The sequence below is a fragment of the Taeniopygia guttata genome, chromosome 2 (assembly GCF_048771995.1).
Source record: "Taeniopygia guttata chromosome 2, bTaeGut7.mat, whole genome shotgun sequence".
NCBI lineage: Eukaryota > Metazoa > Chordata > Aves > Passeriformes > Estrildidae > Taeniopygia > Taeniopygia guttata.
The window spans coordinates 29,153,640-29,179,965 of record NC_133026.1 but is presented as its reverse complement, the minus strand read 5'-3'; the positions used below and the strand labels follow the sequence as shown (position 1 = coordinate 29,179,965).

General features: G+C 37.7%; 1 long non-coding RNA gene across 1 annotated transcript; it reads left to right on the top strand.

The window, feature by feature from the left end:
• The first annotated feature begins 3,036 nt into the window (after window positions 1-3,036).
• Window positions 3,037-7,899, top strand: LOC140682621 (uncharacterized). The gene is made up of 2 exons (XR_012054535.1): window positions 3,037-3,492; window positions 7,055-7,899. It is a non-coding gene; the product is annotated as an uncharacterized lncRNA (long non-coding RNA).
• Window positions 7,900-26,326: the final 18,427 nt, after the last annotated feature.

Below are 26,326 nucleotides of genomic sequence, written 5' to 3'. Positions count from 1 at the left end.
CCATTCATCCATCCAAAGATTCTCTGTAGCAAAGTCTTTTATCAATAGGAAACACTCACTGTCCCTTTTTTCTTTATGAATGCTCCAAGAGAATCTTAAAATCATCATAGTATGCCTTGGGTTGGAAGGGATGTTAAAGATATTCTAGTTCCACTCCCCTGCCATGAGCAGGGATATCTTCCACTAGACCAGGCTGCTCAAAGTCCCTTCCAACCTGGCCTTGAACTCTTCTAGGAACTGGGCATCTGCAACTTCCTTGGGCAACATGTGCCAGTGTCTCACCATCCCCACAGCAAAGAATCTTTTCTTAATATCCAAACCTACTTTCTTTCAGTTTGAAACCACTACCCCTCATTCTATCAGTGGAATCTCTTGTAAAAAGTCCCTTTCCAGCTCTCCTGTTGGCCTCCTTTAGGTATTGGAATGCTGCTCTAAGTCTCTCCAGAGGCATCTCTTCTCCAGACTGAGCAGCATCAGCTCTCTCAGCCTGTCTTTATAGGAGTGAATTAGCTATACCAAACACACTTTAAAATCTGGAATTACATTGTCCCTTAGCTATTACACCATCCAGTAAAATGACATATGAGACTGTGTAATTTCATCTCCCCAAAGCATTAATGGTTTTTGCCTGCTCAACTGTTATGCTTCACAGCCTTAATTTCTAGTAGAACTTCTGAAATCTGCTTTCTGAGATTAGTAGTGCCCTCTTGCCTGATTTGAAACAAAAATAATTGGAAAGGCACATGTACCAGCTTCCAGTTTATAAAAGTTCATTATTTGAAATCCCCTGAGCTCCTCCAATTAGAAAACAACTTTTTGACTTAATATCCTTCAATTGTTAAAAACTTGCGTCACTGAGAGATCACAGTGAAACGTAAAGGTCCCAGCACATTGGCACTTGATTGTGAGGGGATGTGATTGTTCCACATTTAGACTGGAAAGGGTTAGGAACTCCGCTTCCCAATGTGCTTAATGAATGAAAGGAAAATTGGACCCTTGAGCCAGAGGCAATGACCTAACTGAGTGAAAAATGTTTGCAGGTTAACAAGGGCAACTGTTCCTTGCTATAATTCCCACTGGAGGTGAATGACAAAAAAGGCCAATAAACCTCCGACTCTGGATTATTTATTAACCTGTTTTCTTCCTAGAAGAAAAGACCTTACTGTAGATCTTGAGAGACAGAACTGAAAGTGTCCTTTCACAAGGAGTAAATTAATGACCATGTGTACTTCTTAGAAAGATTAAGGTATAATATTTAGTATCACTGTATTCTCTGTGATCAATCCGATTTTTAGAAAGGCAACTTCACTGGGACTGATGCTCAAGGAGAGCAAAAATAAAATTGTGATTAAATGCCACTAATGTAAGCCATATTATAACAAAGTGTAACTGGAAATGACATATAAGCATTGTTGAAACTGAATCACAGAAACATATATTATGTCTTGTCTTTACAAGCACTGCTGCCCAACATGCTGACACAGCACATCCATAGCTTTCCTACAAGTACTCAGAAACTAGGGTGTGGTGGGATAGCCAAGCGTCCTGATGGAGAGTGGAGTCTCTCTAGATGGAAGTCACGCAATTCACTTCTCACCCTGGAGACCAGACTTGGTTTCCAATCTAAACCGTTTGTAATGAAGTAATGGAAAGATTACTGTTGTCTACACTGAGATCAGGTCTGGAGCCTAGTACGGAGGTGATGGAAAAAAATTGCAGGGTAAGTGCAGAACAGTGCAGGAAAAGACAAGTAATAACCAGTAGAGTAGCTGTCAAATTACCTTTGCGAAAAATTCTGTGATGCCTTTTCAGGAAACAGTGTAGACTAGTCAGGAGAGAATTGAAGGGTATGATCCAAAGTTGAGCAGTTTCAGTGGGCTTTGTATTGTATTAGTCCCTAACAGAATATACAAATAACATATTGCTTCCTGTATTTGAAGTGCCAAAAATGAGACAGTTGCAAGCATTCTGCAAACCATATGTCTGAATCAGTCTGGGACTGAAGCAAAAAGAAGGAATATGAATTTACATAATGCAATTCTCTCTGCAACATAGATATGATAACCATAATGCACAGATGTATTTTCAGTTTCTGGAACGTCATTTGACTTTCTTGTTAAAACAACCCTGCATTTTTCAAAATGCTCTTTCCTTACCCTGTTGTGTACCTGCACGTGAAAAGGTGAACACCATGCTTATGTATCGCTTTCTTCTCAGAATGATAGAACAGCCTTCTTGCTCAGACTTCTTCCTGAATATGTATGATTAAATTTGTATGGTCTTTGGCTGTGGGCTTATATTGACTTCAAAATGGTCAAACAATTTATATTTTATTATTAATTTTTAGGTAAAGAAAGTATCTCAGAGAAGAAGAGTTTTGCTTTTTATCCCAATGGCTTTTAAAGAGCGCAGATTGAGCAGCACCCCAGGTTCTTTTTTTCACTGGAAAGATTTCCAGCCCCTCTTCCCCCAGCCTGTAGCACTGCCTGGGGTTGTGGTGGTCCAAGTGCAGTACCTGGCCTGTGGCTTTGTTGAGCCTCATACAACTGACCTCAGCCCATGGATCAAGCCTGTCCAGATCCCTCTGCAGAACCTTCCCACCCTCAAACAGATCAAAATTCCTACTTACAGAGTGTCTTCAGACTGACTGAGTAGGCACTCAACCACTTCATCCAGACCATTGATAAGGATATTAAACAGTGCTGGCCCCTGCACTGGTCCTGGGGAGCACCACGAGTGATCAGCTGGATGTAACTCCATGTACCGCCACTCCCTGGGACCAGCCATCCTATCAGTTTTCTACCAGCAAAATGTGCCCATCTAAAACATGAGCAGCCTGTTTCTCCAGGAGAATGCTGTGGGAGATGGTGACAAGGGATTTATTAAAATTCAGGTAGACACATCCACAGACCCACCTCATCCACTAGGTGGGTCATGTTGTCACAGAGAGATCAGATTAGTAAGGTGGGCTCTGCCTTTCGTAAACCCATGTCTGGGCAGCTGCCTTTAAGAAGGCATGCCAGGAGCAGATGGCACTGCTTCTGGTGGAGATTCCAGTTCTTATGTTAGCATCAGCATTATCTCTAACACTTACTGAATTAGTAGGTGTTACAGCTGTTTCTCACAGCTTGAAGCCTGGTTCAGTTGGAGGGAAGTCTTCTCGCCATGAAATTGCAGGTAGTTTGGAACCTGTCCTTCCTCTATCCTCTCTTTATGAGATCTAGTGCTCCTAAGTTGAGTGCCTGAAATGTTAATCCTATGTTTTTGTCTAGACAGGCCAGACGGTATTTCAGATTTTAAGAGGAAATTAAGTTAAAACGTGCCCATTGTTGCTGGATATTGGCTGCAAAGTTTTATATCTTGTCTCTTTATTGCATATTCTAGGGAACTGTGAAAGTCTGTGCAGTGGATCTTTTTATTAAAAAAAAAGTGGGAAGAAGAAATCAAACTAATTAAAATGAGAAAATAACAAAGAAGGAGGAAAATAAACTGGTAAGTAATATCTAGGTTAGTAGAAAAGTGTTTATTTGAGTAAGTAGCCAAATTGCTAACTATAAAAGTGTAGAAACAAAAACTTTTGGTAATATGAAAAAATTGTGAGTGAGTAGGAGGTCAGGACTACAGTGAATTGTAATTCAGCTCTGCTCATATTAAACCTGGATATGAACTTCTGAACTAGGTTTTCCACAACCTTTATATTTTGGGTTATAGGTTAAGAAATTATTAATCATGAAATATAACAGTTTCTTTCTGAGTTATTTGTGATATTGATGATTCAGATGTACTGCTCAGATATTTGAAAAACTTGCTGCTTTCACTTATCTTTTATAGTTCTTTATAAATATTAACTTCTGTTTGTAATTTATGTTCTTCTATATGTATTGTGTCAGGGTTTAAAAATATAATTCTCTTGTTTAGAGTCCTTTAAACATGATTTTTTCTCCATTAAATTCTACATAGGATGAAATTAAATTTAGTAAAAAGGTATTGTTTTTTACACAAAAATATTGTTTCATTTTGCATGAACTCTGTTTTATTATCTTATTTTTGGTAGGCAACTTGACTGTTGCTTTTGGATAGCCTGGAGGAGAAAAAAATTGGGTACATACTAGAAAACATAGTCGATGTGTAGTAAATAAAGCTTTTTTATTATTTCCAACAAAAAATGAAATCTTTCTTTCTTTACTTTCCCAGTCACATAGAATGTAAACTGAATAAGCTGCAAAAGTTCAGTGGCACAGGACTCCATAAAGGTGTTATAATGACCCTAAAATCCTACTTATACACCAGTTGTTTCATACAGTATTTGTAAACCTCATACAATTGACCTTTTTTTGCAATCCTTATACAATTGCAAGCATGCATAGTAGCATACAAATGTTACTATACACACTTGCACTCACATCATCACTGGCTATGATCTTGTCTCATAAATTAAGTAAGGTTGGGTCTTGTCAGTTCTTGGATGCAAGGCCTCCAAGGAAAACCCAGATGGTGCAGGCATTGATAGCAATTCAGTGGGAAGACCACCTACCGTGTTAGTACTCATTTTTCTTCTGGATTGAGAGCATTGTGTTTGGAAGAATGTTGCTGGGTTCTTTTCTGAGGTTAAAAATTAAGAGCTTCACTAAAATTAAGTATTTCAAATCATCATAATAATCCCATAGCATGTTGCATAAGAGTACAGAAGTTGTTTAAATATTGCCAGCTGAAATCAGAAAAAAAATAGAGTTAATTGAAAATAACTTTTTCCCTTTTCTTCAGTCTCTTTTCAGTCAGCATCTATCCACCCCCTCTGTGAAATATTCACTGATAACTAAAAACTAAAAGCAATTTTTATCTTCATCAGCATTTCCTGTAAGCTTTTGTAAAACATTCAAAACTCAAAAAAGAATGACTGCAAAAGAAACTGGGAATTTCCTCAGCTGGGAATTTGTAATTTGGTCTTTATCTTATTTCCTTCTGTGGTATAGAACAAAAAAATGTTAAACTGTAATCTGTTTTGCACTGTTTCATTGGCAGATACCATCATGTCCCATGTGCTCATTGATTACCCTCTCTAGCCTAGGATCCCTGGTTACACCACAGATTTTTGGTGGAGCAGGAAGGGGAGCAGGTAATAAACAGTGCTGCCTGAAAACCTTGGGCCAGGGACAGTGTGGCAAGTGGAGCACTCTTTACCATGCATTGTCTCAGTAGTGTGCGTACTCTCCGTATTTCCTCCCAAAGTGCTGAGTACCATTGCAATGCATCACAGAACTTCTCATTTAAGAGAGATTTTTTTTTTGTCATGTTCCCCCTAATATGCTTTATAAAAAATAAAAATATTCACCAAACACAGACATTTATCCTGAAAGTGAGTCTCAACCCCAAAACTGGATGAGAAGAGATATAGCAGAAATAAATTACAATAAGTGTGGACAGGCTATATAGATATAGCCTTCTTCCCAGCTAAAAATATGAATAATATTGTTGTGATCTTTGAATGCAGGTTGAGAAGATTAGAATTGGTTTTTAATGTTTACCACCTAGGGTTTTAACATGTTAAGAGATTTTTCAAAGCCTAGAAGCTTTCATAGCATTAGAAGAAAAAAAATCAGTGGAAGTGACTATTGGGTAAGATATTCATAGCTATAAGTAATGGATCTCTTTTCACAGAGGATGTGAAAGGCACATTTGCCTTTTACTCTTGGAGCCCAGTGACTGTCAGCGTGCTATGTCAGAGAGGGTACACTGGAGGAAAACTTCACAAATGCTCAGTCCACAGCGTGTTCATTGAACTTGATGTTGATTCTTCATAAACACAAAATACTTCTCAAGTCAAGTAACATTTTAAGGGAAAGTCATGAGGAAATTACATGTTCTGAAGACATCAGTGAGAAATAACAACCAAGTGAAGTAACTGTAGATTCTCATGATTTGAAAGTCCCTGTGCTTCCGAAGGTTTCACACTGACTGGAGTAGATGAAAGAGGAGGAAACAGAGGATAATTAATGAATTTTGCTCATGGTTTCTAAAAGAGATAGAGCTTATGAAAATATATTTTGACCTTTTGCAGATGTTATGAAAACTTTGCTCCTTGGAACTTGACTTATAGAATGGTATAATCCCTAAATTCCAAGAATTCATGGAATTCTAAAACTATGTTGGGCTCCTGGAAGTAAAATAGAAAACCTCACTTGTTTTGCTAAGGTTTTGATTTTAGTAACCGTTGTGACAAGGATGACAAGAATATTTTTGGTGTAAGCATTACTAACAAGATTAAACTTGAATAATCAAACTCTCTGTTTTCACTATATTCCCTCTGAAAATATACTGGTGTAAATACAGATCCAGCCTTGACCCAAGGCCTGCTTTTGGTGGAGACAAGAGTGGGGTGTGTTTAGGGATAATATTGTATTTCTGCTCACCAGGAAGAGCAGCTGCCCCAGCCACTGTACTCAGGTGTAAGACACTCTCTGTCTTTCATGTGACTTTGGAGAATGCCAGAGGTATTTTAGGCAGACAACTCCAGTGAAGGAACAGAGCAGCATGACAAAGCAGCAAGATGAAGGAACGAAGCATTAAGGGAAAGAAAGCCTTTTGTTAGGGGAGAAAAAGAGGCTCTGGTGCTGCTGCTGCAAGATTTTGCTTCCGCATCTCCAGGAATCAATATTTTAATATTTCTTGTCATCTTGTTTCTTATTTTGAATTAAATGCGATACTTAAAACTACATTTTTAAAATTTGAAATCAAGACAAGAAGACCTTTCAGAGACCTTCAGAGACCTTTCTTTCTGTTGGTTTTTTTTTTTTTGTTTTGTTTTGTTTGGTTGGTTTTGGTTTTGTTTTTCTCTTTTTCTACAGATTAGTGGGGCCTGTTTAAAGGTTCCTAACTACAGAATTTATTATGGCACACAAGATACAACCTTAATTCTTTTGGCATTTCTAATTATAAAAGGCTTTTCTTACATGTTCATCTACTATTTTAACAGGAGAAAATTTCAGCATATAAGGTGATCTCATTAAAGAGTAAATCAGGATGTTGTAGTGATGAGAATCATTCTTTGTTGCAGAGACTGGGAGTGCTGAGTATGGGACTGCAGAAGATAGAAAGATCATATTGCACAGAAACTCCATGATCTGGCTTCTCTTCCTACCTCTGCTTCCTGGGAGGTGGTTCCAGATGACTATTAAAACTTGCTTCTTGAAGGCATTCAGAAACTGTGTGCCATTGCTTTCTGGGTGTCTGATGCCTGTGGAGAGCCAAGAAGCAGAACATCTCAATTCACAATTGCAGCTAAGATGAACAGGCAACTGGGATTTTAAAAGCTATGGAAGACTTGCTGTGATAAAAAAAAAAAAAAAAAATTAAAAAAAAATCATACCTATGTGTGTGAAATTGGTCTGTCAGCTCTAGCTATGTCTGTATTTATGTTCCTTCAGAGTAGAGAATGTGGATGCAATTTCCCCTAAATGTGGATGGGTATTATTGTACTTTGTAGCTGATGGAAGCACTATAAAAATAATGTTGCAAAATCTGTGAGAATCAACATTATTTCTTTCTGTGTACCATAATGTGACATGCTTTCACACTTTGAACTGAATAGATAAAATGGAATTAGTAGATACTTACTAAGAATATCCCCAGTGAAACACCTAGTGTAAGTCAGTAATTTTATTTTTATTTTTATACATCTGCAACAGGACTAAATTAACATTGTCCCGGCAGCAATATTAGAAGTTGGATATTTTGGTTATTTTGCTATTGAAACCTCATTGTACTTTCACTGTAAGTATTTAAGTACTTGTAAGTAATATGCTGACTAGGTGTTTCAATAAAAATTAATTGTATTGGTACTGATCTTTATTTATATTCCTTAGAAGCTGAATCTAACTGAAATAAACTTTGTTTTTTCTATATTGCATCTTTTCCCATTTTCAGTGCTGCATTTTCTTTTATACTTCAGCTTTATTATCAAACTATGAGGGCATTTAAAGACTGTCAAAGGCAGTGTCCAAATGAGGAATTCTTATTCTATAATACTAGGAAAATGGAGTAATCCATTTACAATCACACCTGCAGTGTGCTAAACTGAAATATCCAGCTCAAAACAAAGCTCTTTTAGAACTTTGAATTCTGATCCTAGTTTAGTTAAGGCTTACTACCTCTGGGAAGTTTTAAAAAACAAGACTGTAATTTCAGAGTCAGCAGCGTCATCAGCAGAGGGGCTGACTTATTCAAATAGCACATTGACACAACTGGAGCACCAATGGATTAAACATTCTGAAGGGAGGGTATAAGTAAAAAGACTTTACATGGTGTTCCCTTTATATGGAGTACTCTTCTTGGTGAGATGCCCTCTCTATTTTTACTAGAGACAGGTCCATATGATGTTAAGACTATTCCAAGTTGATTGAAGACTCTGAATTTAATCAAATTCTGAGTGTTCAGCATGAAACATTGAAATTCATCAATACTCAGATAGTGATCAACACCTCTCTTTGGAAAAGCTGTTTTCTTTGAACCAGGATTATAAAATATTGGTCACCTTAGAATACACTGACCAGTCCCCTTCCCCACTGGCAAAAAAATACTCTCATCTGGGCAAAACTAATATTGCTTCTACAGCTTACCATGAATATCAACTTGGCAACTGATATTGTCTGAGCTTGGCAGGATTTCACTACCTTCAGTTTCCTCTACCAACAATTCATAACAGTGATTTAATAAGTTCTGTCCTCCTTTGGAATATGGCCATGGTTTAAACTGCTCAGAGGCAAGTGAGTCAGATCAGGCTGAGTGCTACCTCCAAGCTAATCCCCTTTTCTCAAACCAGTGTTCCCTTCTGGCCTCTGTGGTTTCCTCTTTGCAAAAAGCACCCCTCCATATTGCATTGGTTAACTGCTTCTGAATTTGTATGCAATATGATGTAAGGTAGCAGATATTCTGGTCCACAGGTTAGGCATTTTACAACCTTAAAAGGTAAATTATTGATAAGTTTCAGGTGCTGCAAAAATAAGTGGAATTTTTACAAAATAAGATCTGGATATGATCTTTGCTTGAGTTTATTTTTCTGCCTGTTGTTCCCACAAGTTTCCCATGCTTCTAGACAGACTCAGTTTAATATCCATCCCAGATATACTACCATCTCCAAGTTTCTGGCAGTCACTGTTATCTGTCACACTGATGGGCTGCACAGGAAAATTGTTCTGCATTTTTTTGGTGGTGAAATAAAAAATTTATTGGCATAGGTAGTTTGGAAGCCAGAGCAGCTTTCTTACCCAGTGAGATATTATTGTGTTTCAGAAGCATCTGAAGGGAGTCAAACCTAGTCCACGCATATGTTCAATTTTACATGGTGTGCTGAGGCCAAAATTTGGGGCCAGCTGCTCCCAAGTCTCTGGCATGTGCTTTTCTTTAACCACATAGAGCACTGCCTGTCTGTATCTGCTTGCACAGTTGTGGCTTCAGCTTCAGAGCCATATATATGTTTCTTAGCATCTCAGTGTCTTAAAAAAAAAAAAAGAAAAGACGTCATTTGGAGTTAAGTCTAGAGAAGTGGTTTGCTGTCTTTTTTGGCTTCTTAAACTGCAGTAGTACTACAAAACATAATGTGACAACTACTGCCTGACTTTTGTATCTATACGGAATAGATTTTAATGTTGTTTTAAAACTTAGACAGTATAGGAAATGAAGCTTCAAAATTCATGTATTCTGGCTGCATATAAACTGGTCCTTTTTTGTCACACATGAGGACAGAGATTAAAAACAACTTTATAAAGTATTTATGAGGTTTTGATTTACCACAATTATTTTCTCTGGCTTTTAGAGTCTCTGAATAGTATCTTAATGCTAGATCATATTTTCTGACAGCAAAACACCAGATACACTGTAATGATTTGGCATTCAGCCTTTTGGAATGAAGGCCAAAACTGGTTAAATAAATCTTTCTCAATAGCAAGGAGCAATGATTGCATTGTAAACTCTGCATAAATCTGTGATATTACAAAAAGCAACTGTTTTGCAATAAGTTGAATTGGGGGAAAAAAAATAAAACATGGAAAAAATTTCCCATACTGGAAAGTTGTCAACATGGCATTTTGCTACCCAAGTCTTCTATACTGTTGCAACTGAACTTTTAATAATGTGACAGAAAGCGTTTTTCTTGATTATTGTGCTCAAGATTGTGTGAGAATCCCAGACCAGAGTAGTATTTCATACAAATATTAACTTTATTAATAACACATAAAACACATTGGGATTCCTAGTAGTCAGTTCTGCACATGGCTAAGAAAAGGCAGGTGGTTTGTGAAATAGCATGAGCTCATGCTCTGCAAGATTTCTATCAGGATGGGCAAAGTGCTGAGTTCCTTTGTATTCAACTGGAGCCAGTGGTGTAAATATATTTACCAATGTGCATCTACTGCTGGTGGTGTGTGACTGGAGTAGTGATGCAAGACATCAGGGTTGCTGTGCTAAGCACTCTGCAGGGGTTCAGACATCATCCTCACCCAGAAGAGCTTATAGTTTAAAATACAGATGTCTCAGACCTGATGGAAAGGGAAGCAGACGTTTAAGAGAAGCAATTTATGCAAGCCACAAGCTGCCAGCAGCAGCAGTGAAAGGAGGAGCGTTCCCAGAGGCTGAGCCCCATGGTGCAAGCTGTGACTTTCAGTTACAGGAGGGTAGGTTTGTTTATCTTCCCTTCAGACTTGTGTGGAATGACTGTCTGGGAGCACAGAGCCACGCACGGGTGTGACTGTGTGGCCACACGGGTTCCTCCACAGCTCCTGCGTGTGCCAGGCAGGGAATCCACAGGGCCCCATGGTGCTCCTCAGGTCAGGACTGGGAGCGGAGGGGCAGGTGCCCTCTGTGACCCCCTGCTCTGTCTCTTCTTGAGAAACTACCTCGGGCTGGCTTTAAAAAGGGCCAGCACCAGCTGAACAAATGTATGGCTGTTTGGTGTAACATTTCCGTGCAGTTCAGGTTAATAGTTCACTTACAGTGCAAAGCTTAAATCTGTGTTCTCCAGATCCTATAGACTCTACCTCAAAAGAAACAACAATAACAATAATGATAGCCATAACAACAAAAATAACAACAATAATACTACTAATAATGCTAATGCTCATAATTGCTTAACTTTTACATTATTAAAAAAACATCCAGGAAAAGACTGTCAGCAGAAATGTTGAGGGAAGGACAAGCCAGGATGCAGAAGCATGTACTGATGTGCAGCTCATGGCTCCTAAAGCCCTGCAAGAGCAGGTTTCAGCTTCTTGGGCTTCATGATGAGCCTTCTTATCACCGTATGAAGCTACAATTAAAATGCGTGTAGCGGCGCGGGGCCCGGGCTCCCCGCGCTGCCCAGGGGCTGTGCCGGGCGGGGCGCTGCTCCGGGCCCGCGGGAGGCGGCACAGCTCGGTCCCGGTCCTGGTCCCGGTCCTGGTCCCGGTCATGGTCCTGGTCATGGTCCCGGCTCCGGTCGCGGTCACGATCACGGTCACGGTCCCTGCCCCGATCCCGGTCCCAGCCCGCCGGGACCCCGCGCTGCAAGGGACGAGGCAACATCCCCGGAGCAGGCGGCGCTGGGAATCCCGCAAGGGGTGGTCAGGGAGAGCTGCATGCGTATGCGAGAGGAGCATTGGAATATATCCAGAGCCCAAATCCTTGAGTCTTAGCAGCTGAAAGATGTCAAATGCTCTCCTTAGGCTGAAAAGAGTTTGGCACGCTCCCGGAGTGTGTCAGGACAAGACTGGCACCATGGTGCTCCAGTGACTACGAGGAAAACCTTAGGATTGCATCTGTAACTTGGCCACTTCCTCACTTACTGCCTTCAGTTTCAAACCTCTCAACCCGTGTGAAACGGAGCGATGTCCCAGCATGATGCACTTAGCACATCTGATTGCTTAATTATTATCTGCCTTTCCACACAGCTAGAATCACAGCTTCACCTGCTCATGTGGCACCCACATGTGCTGTCCTGAACATCAGTGTGTGAGCAGCTTGGGATCACTGCCACTCTGGTATCTTTCTCTTCTGCCTTTGTTAAAGCTCTTCATTCCAAATGCAGCTTCTGCACACTCCCCTGGGAATGGAAATGTAAATGCATTCACAAAATAACTGGGCAACAAGCAGAACCTTTGTTAACTGCTTTGGAAATGAAAAGAACCTTCTAAATAGAACAGTTAAAAAGAATCTCTGTGCAATAGTTAAATGTTTGCCAAGCCAACTAAATACAGTTTTTAAATTTTAGAAGTTTTTTTATAAGCTTCTCATAATTTAAAGCCACATGGACTTTAATTAAGTGCTGTCATGATGGCTAGTAAATGAATGTCAATAAACATAACATCATAACTGTTCTCTCAGAACTGTGTCAGAAAATACATTTTTATTCTGAAAAAATATCCACTCTAAGTGTTCTTGCTTTCATTATGCAAGGAATATATACCCTGTCCTCATACTATGGAATTTTTAAAAAGTTATTAGGTTTTTATCTGCATTTCCAGTGTAAAAAATATTGAGCTGAAAAAGGCCTCAAAAAAGAGTTGGAAACAGGAAGATGTAGGCAGAAAAAGGTTTTGAGAAAAGCTTCCAGTAAGTTTATGTCCAGCAAAAGAATGCAGATAAGAAGAAATAAGAAATAAATACAAATAAGAAGAAATGGCAAGTGGGAAACTTCTGGGAATCAGGTACTTGATTCTGTGTGTACTAGTTACATCAACTTACTCCTGATCCTGTTCTGTAGCAAAGAACTTAAGCCATGTTCTTGAGATGCAGCCTTTGTGTTTGATGCTGTGGCTCTGGGTTCATGCTTTAATTCAGTCATTCAAGGTGAGGGGCCAGAGGGCAGCTTTTTTCCAAGCAGCTGTTAACAGGGTTTGCAATGTCTGCTTAAGATGCTACCTGAGCAGAGGCAGAGCGATTTAATAAACTGAGAACTGTCTTGGGACTTCTCATCCTTTCAGATCTCTGCCACTGCTTTCCTGCTGAATCATGTTTTTAGGCTAATGTCTGTTTCTTATTCTGTTAAATGGACACAGTAAGCATTGCAGAAGCAATCAGTAATGTATTTTTCTTTCTAATGCATTATGTATTATATACCAAAAATGTGGTATATAATAACTGGAAATTACTTTTATCTGGGATGTTTTAGAAGAGACGGCAGGTTTTGTGTGGTCCCATTGTCTCCTCTCATCCTTGCAATACTATAAGGATGGAGTTATGTCCTTTTGGGCCAATTTAGAATGCGTCTTTCTTAATATTCTTTCAAAGAACTTGAAGATATAAATGAAGTCCCTGTCATGGCAGAGGAATCTGGCAGTCAGGCAGCAACTGGTCATGGAGCAGCAAAATTAGAGGTAGGGATCAGAAAAGAAATCTTAAGAGTCACTGTTTGGGAGAGGTTTAGATATGCAGAAGATATTTAGAAAGCATTCCAAAAATTAAGGGTGTAGCTTTACGCAGATACTTATTCTAGAAAAATACATTTTAAAATTAGTAGACTGTTCTCTATTTTCCTATCAATAGGGTATTCAACATTTTCAAGTGATTGCATGTCAAGAACATCACAAGTGTCTGCTTGCTGTCTAATTGTGCTGACTAGTGATTTCTAATCTGGTAATTAGCAGTGAATTGGTTAACTGTGTTGGTACTTAAGTGTGCATGTTTTGCTTCAAGGCTGACACCCTGGCAAGATGAATGGGGGAAGTTAACTTGCTTGATGCTATTGTTTTAGCTGGTGAGGATGAGGACTCAAGATGAAAGTATGTTGGTTTACATTGTCAAGGCTATCTTCACAACCAGAAGCTAGAAACTTCCTTTATTATGAGAAAACAAACACATAAATTCTGGGAAATAGAATAAAACACTCCATTAATCTGCATGAAAGCCTTAAATCATTCAGATTCATAGATTTGCTACCTGCGGTAATTATTTTCTTCTGCATTTGGAGTAAGAATTTGTTGGGTTACTTGCATCCACTGACGGCCTAAGAAATTACTAATAAAACCAGCTACAGTAGACATCTTTTCTTAGAAATAGAGCTTTCTGGAAATGGTGCAGAAAGAAAATCTAACAGAATGCTACCCTGTTCCATTGAAAATCGTTCAGAAAAATAAATGAGGTTCTATTTTTGGCTTCCTTTGCCTTGTTGAAGAGTACAGGATAACTCATTTGATCTAGCTCTGCACCAGCTTCTCAACTGTGAAACCAGAATGAGTGAGTTGTGCATATTTTCTAAAATGTTGAGGAAATACAGATAAAAAAAAGTATTATGTTATCCCTAAGCACCAGATGGGTGACCTCAATTCGTATTTAAATAATGAGAACTATTTACAGAGTAGCCTACTGTTCACTGTGAGTAACGGTGAGAAAATCCAGGCTGGTTTTGTCTTGGCCCAGAGAGTACTTCTGAACTGCTGTTTTCATTTGGTTTTACAGTTCCATTTTCATAAGATTGAAAGGACCTGAAAATGAGTGAAATTGCAGGTTAGTGAATGATACTGGATGTTTGAAGACATCCACACTCTAACAATCTTTGACTATATCTTCAATTACCAGAATCTCAGTTGTAATATCACTGCTGGGATTTTCAGAAAAATAGTATGTAATGTCAACTCTGTACTTAAACTGTAACCAACAAACCCTGGGGAGCTATCAAGTTATCAGTCTTTAGTACTGAAAGCATAACACTGGGTTTAAGTATAGCTACTCAAAATGGGTCAAGTTACAGCTGGGTTGTGTTTTAGTGAACTAAAATTAATAAGGTATTTTTAGCCAAGCAGAAAAATCTGTAAGTGTAGATATTTGTAATCAAATTCCTGATTCTATAAGTTAATATTTGTTCAACCTGTGAAAATTAGGTGTACACACACATACATACACAAAAAACATCTGTGAACTGAAGTTCTCAGTACTTTTTTGCCCATAACCTCTAGCTGGAACAGAAACTCTAGCACTTCAGCATTCAAAATCTGGATTAGCTGCTAAGATCTAAGATGTTTGGGTTTGAACTTTTGTACTTTAGAACTAGATTATACGTGTTCTGATCTGAATTGAAATAAGTAACAATTGGTAGGAAATAAGACAAAATCTTTCTTTTCAAAACTGAAATGTTTGTATATCAGATGTATCCATAAATGTTCTATCTTTGTAAGAGAAAAATTATTTAGAGATCATGATGTAAGACCCAAATGTGAGCAAGTCACTTCTGAAGCAGCAGTGAAGAAAACATCTTTGCTGGCCTGAGCAAAATAATGAGTTATTAAACATGTAAAGACCAAATTGCTTGTCAGATCAGCTACAAAACTAAGAACCTGAAGGCTTGTAGCAGCCCTCAAGTTTCACATTTGCAGTAACTATTTTTTCTTTAATTCTGTAAAAATCTATATTTTCTTTCCAGTTCCACTGGTTAATCTCCAAGAGACAGTATCATAGGGCTCCAAGTGATTACTCTTTTTTGTCAAAGCACAGAAATCATTACTGGGCTGTTAGTGCTAAGTGAATCTAGTCTCAGGTCACTATTGCTTTTGAAAGAACTAAGTTCGATTCTTCAGCCTGTTTAGCAAGGCTGTCGCCTCCTACCTATATGAACTCTTTGCTTCAGCTAGAGATTCAGACAGCGCACACTAAGCTTGCTTTTTGTGCCATTCACTGAAAAGTCAAAAAATCTATCCTGATTGAATTACCATGCTACTAATACAACCTTAAAAAAAAACACAGAAAGTACTAACAAATTTTTTCCTAATTTGAGATTTTTAATCTAGAAGGAAAAGAAATTAAAACATACTTAGTACTATTGGCTTTATGTATGTGTATGCAATATTTAATTTCAAAATTAAGAAGTTCAGAAGACAAAATTGCCCTTTCCAAATTGTACTTTCCAAAATGGAAATAGCAAAGGAACACTAGATACTGTTTTAGGATGGTTCTACACTTAGTCTTATGATGGATCCATTCAGTGGTTTTGTTTTTAATCAGAGATACTTATATGCTTTCCTCAGCATACTTTCCTGGCCATCACATAATTTTGTGCATATGTACATAATATCTGTCTATTTTAGAAAACTGTTATTTCAGTCTTCCTGATGGGAAATTGAGGCACAGAGAGACAAAGGAACTTTTCCAAGATCTCAAAGGGTATGAGTTAGAGCAGGCTAAAAAATCTAGAATTTATGGTTAATTTCTAAAGCACTCTTCAGCTTTCCTTTGGATAAATCAGTGCCAGCAATGAATTAAATTGCTTAATGTTTACTTGAAAATCAAGCCAAACATTATTAATTTAATTTGATGAGTAAAAGAAGCCCCAGCAACCCAGAGTATGTCTGGAATTAACTTTATTTTGATGTGTATTTTGTGGAAAGGAAGAGTAAGATTGTTATTTTTTTTTTCCCATCAGAAACATCTGTGTACTTTGCCAATATCTGCCTTGGCAGTACTTTACTAGTAATGTATATATTTTGCCTTTTCAAAAACTGTTTTCCCAAGGCTGAGAAAAACTGTGAGCAGAATTATGTCAGGAGACACTTACACATGAAAAGATGAAATATAATTCAGATTTGATAAATTCAGTGTGAAAAGACACACTACTTTGCAATTCTTAACAGACATCTTTAACCTAAAAATATTATATTGGTTGAGGGGAAAATAAAGGCAGAAATAAAAATTCACACAACTAAAAACAAGAGTAATAGCAATGAATTTAAAACTGACTCTGAGGAAATATGGACAATTGATACAGGAAGCTGAAAATGTCTTTAAAAAACTGCAGAGGATGGAGGGAAATAAGAAACAATACATGAAGTATATAAAGAAAAAGTGAGATCTTAGTAATGGTTTATATCCTGTTCTTAGCAAGGATAGTCAAAACATGGATCACAATGTGCAAAAGGCAGATTTGCTCATTCATATCTGTTTTGTCAGAAAAGGCAGGAAGATCTATTTCTACCTTAAAGCTAATGAGAAGTATTTTATACCTCATCAGTAGCTAGAAATAATGCTGAACGATTTTTTTTCAAAATGGGCAGAATCAGACAATAGATTTGATGCAAGCTAAGGTAGTTTATTTCAGCATACTAATACATTTTTTAATTACAGAATGCTGGGGAAATTGAAGAAAACTTAATTAATTAAAATATTTTAAAAGAAAAATCTGTTAAAAATCATGCAAAAGACTGACTAAAATAGAGGTAGTAAAGAAAAAAGTGTAGGTGAGGTATAGTCACAGAGGAGAAAGTATTTCTAGGATTGTCCTGTGAAGATCTGTTCTTTCTCCAATGCCATGCAGCATCTTTAGCAAAGTCTGGAAAATGTGAGATTATCAATAGAAAAACTTACAAATTTGATGAACAATTCATGATGATGGAAGAATTAGCTAGTCTGGAGTGCTCATTGCAATAAATTCATTAAAAGACAATATTTTTGTGTGGTCAAAACAGGCTAAAGGAAAAAGAATTTACATAGCAATTATTATTGGGAAATCTGAGTCCTCTAGAAAAGACTGAAATATTAATTTGAAGGTAAGCTACAAGAAGAAAGCTGTGATTAAAATGTAAGATGCAATCCTTTTATGTCTAACCAATGGCATATGGAAGGAGATGGTGCTACTCCATCTGTGTATGTCATTAGTGAGAACATTCCTGGAATACTCTGTCCAGTTCTAGCATTTATGCTTTGTTAAGGACCTTCGCAAGCTAGAAGGGTCTCAGAAGAAAACTGCAAGAAAGGTATGAGGTCTGGGAAATGTGCTTCATCCTGAGACACTGAAGAAACCCCGTTTACTCTGGGCTAGAAGGAGACTTCATCATAATCTGTAAGGCCATTCATGGAAATTATGTTCTTGACCAGTTTTGTTACAAATGAAGTCTAATAAGGTATTTTTAATTTTTTTTTTTTTTTGGCTATTGTTGTAACTTGATCATAATCCAATTAATGTTACAGAGGGAACTGCTAGAAATTTAATTTTGACAATTCTGAGCTGAAAATAGAACACAAATATCAAGTGATAGTAGCTAATGTTTGGAACAAGTTCTTACACAGCAATGTGCTGAATTTTCCATCTGTTGAATTGAGCAGTAACACATCTCCCAGAAAGACACCCAGGGTAGAACAGATAGTACAGCTGATGAAGAAATTGCTGTGCCTTGGTCTATAGTTTGTGTAGCAGGACAAGTTAGAAGACCAAAAGGTACCTCATGGGTATAAAATCAGCCAGGAAAAAGTAACTAGGGTATATATGGGAGTGAAAAGAAAAACACTCATGTACTATAAATACCAGTATCAAAATAAAAAAACACAATGGAATGGGAAAATTATGTTAAATAACAGAATAAAGTATCACTGGTTTTAATGCTTTGTTAGCAATTAAAAGACTGTATTTCTGATACTTAACCTGTCCTTAACTTCCTTACTCTGTACAATTAAAGTAATTTTTACTAAGTACAGTACTGTCTAATTTGCTGTGCAGTTTGTACAGATGACTGAGTTTGAATTAAGTTTAAAATAAGCAAATAAAACACAGTGAACACTGCAAAAATTACAGTTTTATATGTGGTTGTATGTACCAAGGAGGCACAGAAAGTTTTACTTCAGCTGTTCTAAAAAGAGCTGGAGTGCAGATGAGTCTGAGAGAAAAAAAAAAAAAAACTTATACAAATGTATCACATATGTGTTTATGATCTTCTGTCCTTCTTAACACAGGTTCTCCACAGGCACTTCAGTCTACTCCACTGCTAAATGTGTATATTAACAGCTACAACAGAGCAAGGAAAGACTACAGGTATTAACACTTTGAGGTTAGGTTTTCTTATGTTGATTAGTTGGTAGGTATTAGGTTTTGGTTTTGGATTTTTTGTTAGTTTGTTTGGTTTTATTTTGTTGGTTTGGTTTGGTTTTTCCCAAACAGAAAGCATTTAGGTCTGTGATGAGAAAGTGCCTTATAAAGCAGCAATGGCACATGTATTAATTTAAGAAACATAAATCCTCTAGTGTCACCTAACAATCTTTGGGAAGGCCCATAGATTCAAATGTGCTCCACACATATGGGCCAAAACACAGCCGTAGGCTCAAATCTGCATATAATGTTATCTGATGCATTATCTTCTCTACTGAAACAGGCAGGCTTCTCTCCAGTGACCTAAACCATATATGGTTTTATGCTCTGCTTCATTTTGAGAAAATGCCCCTGTTTATATTTCAAGCCCACTTTTTAAAACACATATGTTCTTCTTGGACTGATTACAAAAATGACTGCTTGACAATCTTCATTACAGACACTTTATTACTTCAACAATGATGAATTGAAGGCTTCTTCAAGTAGGCAGTCATTTCACAATACTTTACCTGAGAGTTTTGACCATTTATATTGCTTGGCCTTTTCTCTGCTTCCTCTTATGCTTCTTCTGCCAGTGTTTAGTATTTGTTAAACTTTCTCTTCTAGTCACAATATTTTTTGAGCTTGGAAACTTTCCAGATGGAAAAAACAGGCTTTCTGTGAGCTTTGATAAATTATTTCATTAATCCTGAAAAATTACCAATTTCAGTTCTAAATACAGGGACTATGTGATTTTGTTTATTTGTTTACTTGCTCTGTTTTTACATCCTTATAAATTATTCTGCACAGGTTTTGTTCATTTTTTACACAGTTTTAGCCTCATGCAGGAAGTCTTTATGGATTTAATCTATATCATTAGAAAATACTGGGGGTGAGAACATCTGGAAATAAACTGTATGACCCACTTTAGCATACTTTGCACTGTGAAAGCTTGTATATTATTTCAATGGCCCCTGGAGCTGCTGTTCTGGACAGTTTTGCTCAGCCTGCACCTCAAAACGATTCACCTCTTCTATCCTTTGCTCCCCTAGAATAACTTCTAAACATTGAAGAGGTGAGGGAGGATTGTGAGCATATTAATGTGTAGATTGCATTTAGTTAAAGATATTTTTTTTGCAGTATAGCCTGTATTCTTCCATTTTAAGGCTCCCAGCGCAACCACAAAGAAATTGCTCCCTTGTCTCAGCAGGAGAGCCGTGATGTATCTCGCTTGTTGCTGCTGCGGGGTGCTTTAAAGGTGTCTGTGTTGAATCATTCGTTGGGGCAGCCGTTTGCACAGGGCTTAGTGAATGGAGCAGTGAGCTAATGAATGAACATTCCTACTTAAAACAGACATATATATCTTTCAAGTTGGATTCCTTCATTTCGGTGGCACACCTCAGCCCATTGGTTCAGTCCAAAGTAAATCCATAACATGTCATAGCTGGACAGACCTCTGATGAGATTCTTTTCAACAAGTTAGCATACTGTTAAGCCATTATTTTCAAGGTCTCTAACACAGAAGTCCCTTGTTGAACAACTTTGCTTTATTTGGCCAACTCTGTGAAGGCACGTTTGAGTGGTGTTTTAAATTCCCAATTCCTGAATAATATTCCAACACAAATGTAAATCTTTGTAAGCATTGAACTACTGCTGCGCTTTCTAATAGCATATGGAAGATAATATTTCTCAAATTCTTAATTACTTAATTAAAATAATTTCTGCAAGAACTTTATGTAGCAATATATAGTTGTTTGGGGTGGTTTCTTAATACATTTGTGTTTGTAGAATAAGTCATGGGAAGGGATTTTTACTGACTTGTCAATAGTGGTGAGTCTTAAAGCAATAACTTCAGTAACAAGACGCTATATTCATTCCCAGTTGGACAGAGTCTTGAAGAGGACAGTGAGGCAGTGGTGTGAGCTGCTGGCAGGACATGTCTGGGGATCTCCTGGCTCTGCTCTGGAGAGGAAACCAAGGAGGGTGTTGATTGGCTCGCTGAGCCTCCTGGCTGAATCTAACCTGTCACATTTTTAAAACACCCAAGCAACTGTGGGTGTCTTTTAGAGGAAGTAATTGCTGTTAGCATTCTTTTCCTATTGCTTTCTGACCATCTCAATACTTTCTTAAGGTGTTGCCTTAACAGGAATGTGAACTGTATGTAGGCCTGAAGAAAATTAACAGTGACTCAGAAAATGAAATTTATCTGGATAAACCACATTCCTTAGGAATACAGTATCATGGAGTCTTGATTATTTCTTCTTGTGGAAGGGGCCAAGGTGTTTTATGATACCATACAGTTGTAGCTGAGATTGGCTTGCAGCCCAATCAACTAGTCATTCCTTTCTGGTATATTTCTGTATTGGACTTGTGCTGAAATGCCCACAGGAGATTTGGGTAACTCTCTACAAATGCTTTTGCAGGTAGTGAGTGTTAATATAATTTAAAAAATCTGTTGTTTTCCCACCCCTCTCCTTCTCTTCACCTCTCTTTGTAAAAAAGGTAAATCATTCAGGGGTTGCTTTCAGCATAAACCAGTTTGTTGAATTTACAGGAAGGGCTGCAGTTCCTCTGTGCACATGATGCTTTCTAATACATCACAGACTTCTTAAAAAAAAAACCCAACAAACTATAAAAAACATACATGAAACAAACAAACAAAAAATACTTTCAAAATATCTACACAGGAAAATGCTATGTAGCTAAGCATGTTAGTACAATTCTACAAGAAACTTGTGGACCAGATTATGCTCACTAAATTGTGGATATTCTTTTAAAAAAATGAGGGCATAAGATTTCTTCATTCTTCTACCTCCACAAGTTGAAAAACCTAGACATACTTAGCCGTCAGCTGCCTAAGGAAATGTCACTTACCAATGTTTAGGATGATAGATTGCATCCTTTAGATGTGCCATTCTCTCTCCTTCCTCTCTAAGGAGATCCATTCTCAATTTTTTACCCTTAAAACCTAAAAGAATCATAACAAAAGCTTCTCACTTAATTAATCACTTCCACTTCCTCCATTTTGGGAGCATTTACATAGCATAAAATGTGGTGCTTGTGGCACTCTGCTATTTCCTCACATGTGAGCTTAAAATCAGCTATGCTGGTCAGACAAGCAGAACTGCTTTAAAAAAAATTTTAAAGTAAAATCCTGTCTCAGCTGCTCTTAGAAGAAATATCTATGTGAAAAGAGTTTGCCCCTTTCTCCCACATATAAAATTACTTCTAAAATGTTGAAACAACTTTTGGGTTATCAGCATTCAAAGGTAAATGGGACTAGGAAAAATGAGAAGTCTAAGTCACCAACTTCCTATAATCACACATCAAAAGGTGTGAAATATTCAAGATTATTCACAAATACATAAATGAATATTGGGGATAATGTAATGCCCAAGATAAACAGGATAGTGGTGAAAACAAGTCAAACACATCTTGACCAACTCTCAGTCATGGAAATCAACACTGAGATTGAGGTTTCTCCTGGGAAGCTTTTCCCAGTGTCTTGCACTGCTGGGGACAGTCCCTAGTCTGGGTCAGAGCACCAGTCCTAGTTTATTCCTTCTTATGTGCAATGTCAGTATTTGGAAGTTGACCCTTTCAAGGCCTTCAGTCTTACAGCACTGCTCTCTCTTCTGCAATGGCAGCTAGATTCAGTGTGAACTAGACTAGTACATATACACTTATTTTTAATAGTTTATGAGTATCATCCAGAATAAGATATATGCCTTTGAGCCATCTGAGCTGGGTCAGAGTAGCTCTGGAGGTGCAGCATTATGGAAATAAACTCACATTCCTCCTGGATTTAAAGCAGCCATAGAAATGATACAGATCACAGAATATTCTGAGTTAGAAGGGACCCCCAAGGGTCATCAAGTGCAGCTCTTCAGTGGACAGCCCGTATAGGAACTGAATTTACAATCTTTGCTTTATGGGCACCATGCTTTAAAAAATTGAGCTAATCCCTACTCTACCATATCAGTGTTCACCTGTGATGTACCTGGACAAATAACTTAACTCTTCCTGAGAGATATCCATTACCATTTCTGCCCAAGGAGAAACAGTACTGCAGAGATTCTGCAGGTCAGTAACACACCACTGCAAACGGACATCAAGAGAGAGAAGTTCAAGAAGGAGGGAAGAAACAAGAGCAAACAAACACATATGGTATTTCAAAAAAACTGCTCAGACACCAACATTGCAACTCAGGGACTCTCATTCACAGTGTTGTCTCATGTTTAATAGTCACTGGTTATAGACATGAGTTTAGCTGGTGACCTTGGCAAACTTCTAGCATCCAACAGCTTCTGTTGTTCCATTTGTATGAAGAGCTACCACTCTCAGTTCATTTGGAAGCTGGTACCTGCTCCCTTTATTTGATTCTCACTAGTTCTTAAAGTGGAGGAGAAAATGTCATTCCTTATTTACCCTTATTAGAGCATTCATCATTCCACAGGCATTAATTATAATGCTTTGTTCTGAGACTTCCTTTCAGTTTTAGAATTAGCCATTTAACTGTCCTGTCCCTTCAGCTAATTAAGATCTGAAGATCTTGTTCCTTATCACAAGCTGTTTAGGTTTTTTTGGGTTTTTTAAAGAGTTTTAGTGAAAGATCTTGTAAAGAAACAAGCTATTTTTTCTTTTTTTTAAGGAATCCCCTCTGTCATTTCAGTTTATTTATCCACTAACTTAACTCTTTATTTAAACTTTTACTCATTTTCTGCAGAACCAATATATTGACCTGCCTAGAACTATAGGTCTCTTATTTCAAGGTATTTGGTATCATTTTATCTGCCTTGTTTTCCATCAGTACAAAAGAATTTTTAAGAGGAGGCATTGAACTGGGCTAATACAGGTTTATGTCCTATTAACATGAAGAAAAAGGAATTGAACACACTTCTAACCTGGCGTGAATTGCACCCCTGATTTTATATAAGAGTGTGAGTCCACCTTCAGTTTTTGAATCATACCCTTTGTTTCTTTAGATTTCTTTTACATATCCATGAAAACATTCTGTTTTGCTTTAATGCTATGTACATTCCTTTGCATTAAAAAAAAAAAAAAAGTATTTTGATTCAAATAGAATAAATTGTGTTTTTCATGTGTGAGGGAATTTTCTTCTTTGTCTTGAAAAAATATAATCTCTATTTGCACAGAGTAGATACTTTTCAGGAAATAGATTATGATATTTTATTTTGTTCTGAATATGTATTTGACTTTTTTCCTGTAAACTCAATACAATGTCTCAGTTCATACATCTGTGAGATCAAAAATGCACTGTTCCAAAGCACTGAGTAGGAAATGTATAAAAAAATGCAGGTGTCTGAGCAACAGTTTGACAAGCAGGGAGACAAAAGGAACACAGGGAAAGGAACAGTGTCAGAGAAGTGTGAAGACAAAGGGTCTGGAAGCAAGGTTTGTGCTCCGTGTCATAGGGGAAATAGAAACTCCGCTGGTGTCAGCTTTCTCTCTATAATGCATCTCTGTCTCAATTCATGCTAAATAGATTGGCGTGTACTGCTGACATGCCTATTATTTTACAAGCCATATGCTTTTTAAATACATATATAGATAATAGTACTGTTCAGTCCTTTAGCTAGATTATCAATAGGGCATAATGACAATCCGCATATTTGTAGATTTGGTTTATTTTAGTGTAACAGTGAGAGAAATGTTTTGTTTTCTGGGGGCTCTGGTGACTCCTCGAATGGAGCAGAGAGCACTGGTGTGTTAGTTGTCTCTTTCAGCTGCCAAGAGCTGTTTGGAGATTGAGTCACAGGAGCTTAGGGAATGGCTCAATCTTATGCAAAGCAGGCATCTGCAATAAGGCAGATGAGCTGTGCTTGGAAGTACCTGCTTCTTCCAACTATAAGTTTTCATTTTGTCTTTAGGCTACAAATGGTTTAAGTTACACAGGTGAATCTCAGTTCAGGACACTGAATCTTTTTACCACTAATGCTGCTGTATTACTTAGCTAACACAACAATATCCAGTTCTGCTCCTGGAAACCGAAATATTTCAGGGTAAAATTAATAAAATTTTAGTTACAGTTTGTCTAGCATCTTTAATATTGTTTTAATTAGTTTTAATACAGAAAAAGTTGGCAAGCTTTGTATCTAGCCGCTGTAAGAGGAGAGGAGACGACAGCAAAACTTGTCCATCCAGCTTGTCATGTGCAATGTCTCACTTTCAATCATGGTTGTACACCACTCACCCAGCATATCAAGAGTGGCACATCAGGAATATCCACATACAAGGGCAGGTGTAGGTAACAGGTGTCATCTGAAACTTGGTTGCACTGGGTCATATGTTCTGCTATATGAAGGAGATACTACTAATAGCTTGTGCATGTGTGCATTTTCTGCCATAAATGGCGGTTTGCCAATCTCCAGGCCTTGTTTAATACATTATCCTTCTGTCCCACAATGTTTTTTCCCCACTGCAAATTCTTTGTACTGCTCCAGAAGCGCCTCCCCATCTCCAGCCAGGCAAGTGGGCAGAGAGGCAGGTGGCAGCTGCAGACATCCCCTGTTGAACAGCGATCACTGTTCAAGCCCTTTGGACAGAGTGATGCATGAGCAGAATTCTCTCTGGGCTGAGGTTCAGCCCACCTGAGGTGACAGGATCTTCCTCTACCAGTCTGCATGTCCTTGATTTAGAAATAGATTTCTATCAAACAAATATAATTCCTCAGCTGTGGAGCCTGGATAGAGTTTCAGTGAGCTGTTTTGCCGAAACTAATTAATAAGGGCTGTACTGAAATACATGTGGTCTCAGCAAAACTCAAAATGTATCCAAAAAAACTGTTTTCTGCTTGTTTGGTTTAAAATCAGTTTAATTAAATAAATTCACATTTACACCTGATAAAGTATAACTTCTATGTTTTATAAAAATAAAGTAAATTAATGTCTTAAGGTTATGAAAATCTTATTAAAAATACAATTTATGGTTAAAGTTTACCAATGTGTCTATATCCAGATGTTGAGAAATGCTGAAACCTTTGTATGCCAAGGCCTTAAGGATACCTTCATTCCATGCCTGTTCTTTTTGACCATACTTTTTTTCCAAGATGCAGTAGAATTCCGCATTTTAGCCAAAGACTCCAGACTCATGCTATATAGGCTGTCAGTTGATTCTCTGTCGTCCTGCTTTTCTGCAGCATGCCAACACTATTTCTTGCTCTCCAGCTTTCTTTTGGAGAGCAATTTAATTGCACTTGAATGCCTAGTCCCTGGACTGCTGTGTGGAGCCAGGTAGCTGAAGATCAGGAAGCCAGTCTTTGGAGTCCAAGATTGCAGCTGGAAGCTGCTGGAACAGACTAAAGAATAGGAGCTGTTAAAAAATAGAGCAGAGGCTGATGCACATTAGCTGTAAAATATTTTCTTCAAATTCTCCCTCCTGTAGAAGGAAGTAAGTGTAATTCTTGCTTTCTGGAAAATCTCATGAGATCCCAGATCTACAGGGTTTTTTATTTTTTAAATTAAAAGTAAAACATAATTGCTTGTGGCATCTGAGTGTTCTCCCATACAAGAC